Below are 3,492 nucleotides of genomic sequence, written 5' to 3' on the forward strand. Positions count from 1 at the left end.
CTGACCTACCCTTCGGTCCTAACAACCGAACTTTGGGGACTATTTCACCCCCTACTACTACTACCACATGTATCATAACATAAACATATTGTCAGACATATCTGGGGTGTCCGACCTACCCATTGGTCCTAGCGACCGAATCGGGGACTAGTCCCCTACTACTAATACTATCTCACATAACATAGTAACTAGCAAACTAGCATACTCACATATCTAGCAATCTAGTATACTCACATATCCAACAATAACAGACCAGACATTTATCACATAGATAATCGTCCCAACTATCAATCACTAGTGGGCCGGCCTTGGTGCCTTAGACCCACTTCTACTGGAAGGTAACTCACCTTGATGTCGCGTAGTGTCTGAACTATCGTCGGCCTGAAGGTCGGCTCTCCTTGACTCCTCAATCCCTACACGACAGCCTTCAAGTCATCAAACTGAATATACAACCCTAACCAGGGTCAATACCAAAACCAGGCAAAGTCAACATTGGTCAAAGTCAACACCCAGTTGACCTGACTCGCCGAGTTGGTCTACCAACTCGTCGAGTCCATACTCCACTAACCCGATCCAACCCCGACACCACTCGTCGAGTCTAGCAAGAACTCGATGGGTTCTCCTTCATTCAAACCATCGGGACCATCTTCATCCGAATCGCCGAGTTCGTTCATGAACTCGTCGTGTTCATATTCATCCATAAGAAGATGTTTAGTCTATGACTCGCTGAGCTCCTCTCGAACTCGCCGAGTCCGTCTTCATAAGTTGGGAGATTGCCTTGGACTCGCTGAGTCTGTTCTAGCACTTGTCGAGTCCCATGATTTCCAGGTCCAAGGCAAACCCCTAGCCGGCTGAGCGTTCCTTCCACTCAACCAAAACCATTTCCAGAAGACGTTTTTGGGGAAAAAGCGTCTCGACTCGCCGAGTCACCCAAGTGACTCGCCGAGTCCCTCATTGTCCATTACTATACAGTCAATTTCAGTGGGACTTAATGCATCCAAAACATAGATCTGACCTCCTAGGGTCCCTTTTTTACATAAATTCACGAACTTGGTGCACATGCATGGGATCTTTGGCTTAAGAAGCCATAAAAGATGGCCTGTAAGATGCATGGGTTGTTTATGGAAACAAAGTTGGCATCTTTATGCCATAAAGACCCCCAATGGCCCCAGATCTGAAGCCATAACTTCATATTACACTTCACAACCCGAAAATGGCTTAGAAATCCCTAAATATACCAAGATCCAAGCCCTAGAGATGATTATTTACATGGAAGATCAAGATAGGAGCTTTTTACCTTAAATAAGCTGGAAATGGAACCCAATCTCTGGATCTCTAAGCCTCAACTCGAACTCACAAGCTTCTTTCTTCTTCTCAAGCTTCACACTTCACTAAATGCACCAAAATGACCTTAGAACACACAAAAACGGGTAGGGTTTCAATATAATGATTCAAACACATAACATGTTGTCCACCAGCGCCAGTGTCAACTTGATCAGCGACAACGTGACCCCATGATCTTAGTGATCGTTTGTATATTAGGAAGATATACTTTATAATTATAGAATAAATGTTTGATCCGTAATCTTAGTGATTAGGATCAGACCATACATATTTTAGAATATATCCCTAAAGAAGTGGGATCTCCTTTTCTATAATTGTATATAGTATACTATTAGGGTTAAACCCTAATAGAGCTCTGTGCCTCGCTTTGTGCAACTGTTCTCTTTGTGAGAACCTTTTCTTAGTGAAAGCATCTTTGTGATCTTATTGTTCTTCTGTTCTTTGTTTGTTCTTCATTATTCATACATGAGTGTATCCGATCGATAAAAACCTTCATCCAGAGGATATAAAGGTTGTACCTTTATGCTTCATTTGTTAGATCTAGCTTGGATGTTGAAGTTTATGTCCTTTTGTCCCAATAATTGGTCCGTTTGAGTGTGAGCTACTCTTGATCTTGTAGAGTTCATTTCCATATGTATTTAAGGGTATTAAGTCGTAAAAATGGGATCTTGGCCATTTCCAACCATCCATGCATGAGATTTTGGTCTCTAGAAGTTGTCATGAGATTAGGGTTTATCATTGAGCCTTGGCAAGCCATGCATATGCATAAATTTTGGAACTTTATCACCTAGGACATTTATTTAAACTAGATCTGAGGGTTAGACGTGGCGTCTTTCTATATTAAGCACATAATGGGAAGCTTTGGTACTAACGTAGTTACGCAGGACGTAATGCGTAGCCCCATAATTGACCGATTTTGCTGCCTTAGGCTTTATGCATGGTGTTGAGATTTTACGCATGGCGTAACCTAGCTAAATTTTGACTTTTGACTTTTTGATCGTTGACCACTGACTTTGACCATGTTTGACTTTAGGTTAAATGTAGGATTGTGAGTAGTAGATTGTGGCATGGTCCCTGTTTAACGTATAAGTGACTTGTAGAACCACTATTTGGAGCAGTGATTAGTTCAATTATCAATTAGAATTTGAGGTGAGTTTTCCTCACTGTACTGGTGGGTTGAAGGCACAAATGTCGGCCCACTAGGTGCGTTATGTATCTTGGTATATAGGATGCTGCTATGCTGTAGTGAACTCTTAGATTTGTATATCTGTATCATTACATGTACTTGTTGGTTATATGTTTATATTTATTTGTTGCATATGTCGACATAGTGCAGGAGGGTTGAAGCGGTCCTGCTTTGTACTGTAGGCTAAAAAACCCAGGGGCATTCTAGTCACTAGACTTTGGGCCAGAGGAAATCCAGTTGGGAGACTGTGGGCTAGGGACAATCCATTCAGGATACTGTAGGTCAGGGGTAATCCAGTCGAGAGACTGTGAACCCATGGAAATCACATACAAAGGTTGTTCAAAGCTCTTAACACTATCAATAACATACTAATCGATTTCTAGTTCTATTAACTCAAGCAATCTAACCAAACTAACAATTTCATCATTAATGCTCAAAGATCCATTAAAGGGAGAAATCATTACCTTTACAGGGAAAGGATATTAATCATTTCAATCCTTCGTGTTTATCTCATCTTGTCTCCTTCTTGGCCTCAAAATCACCATGGTGCAACACTCCGACGATTTAGGGGGAAATGGTTCAAGAATGAACCCTAAATTGATTTAAATCTTTCTATTGATTGTGAAACCGATCCACAACAACATGTACACCGCGTCGTGGTGGCTCTATCTAACATCCCTACGATGAGGTATTTCCAAATTTAACCCTTAAGTATAAAGACTTATAGTATTTGGCCCTTGTGTATAATAAAGTTTTCAAAATGGCCCATAATGGCGTTTGTAATTTAAAGCTGAGGTTTAGTACGTTAGGCGTACATGCACGGGTCTAGTATGCTGGGCGTACGTGCGAGATCCTCAAAACCTAATTTTTAGGGTTTCGACCCTATTTAACCATCTTTATGGCCTCCAACCTCATCTCTCATCGGCCTCAAACACCTCCATTCCATTTTAGCAAACCCTAGC

Source organism: Lactuca virosa, chromosome 5, assembly GCF_052849685.1.
Source record: "Lactuca virosa cultivar CGN04683 chromosome 5, Lactuca_virosa_CGN04683_v6, whole genome shotgun sequence".
In the NCBI taxonomy this organism is placed as follows: Eukaryota; Viridiplantae; Streptophyta; class Magnoliopsida; order Asterales; family Asteraceae; genus Lactuca; species Lactuca virosa.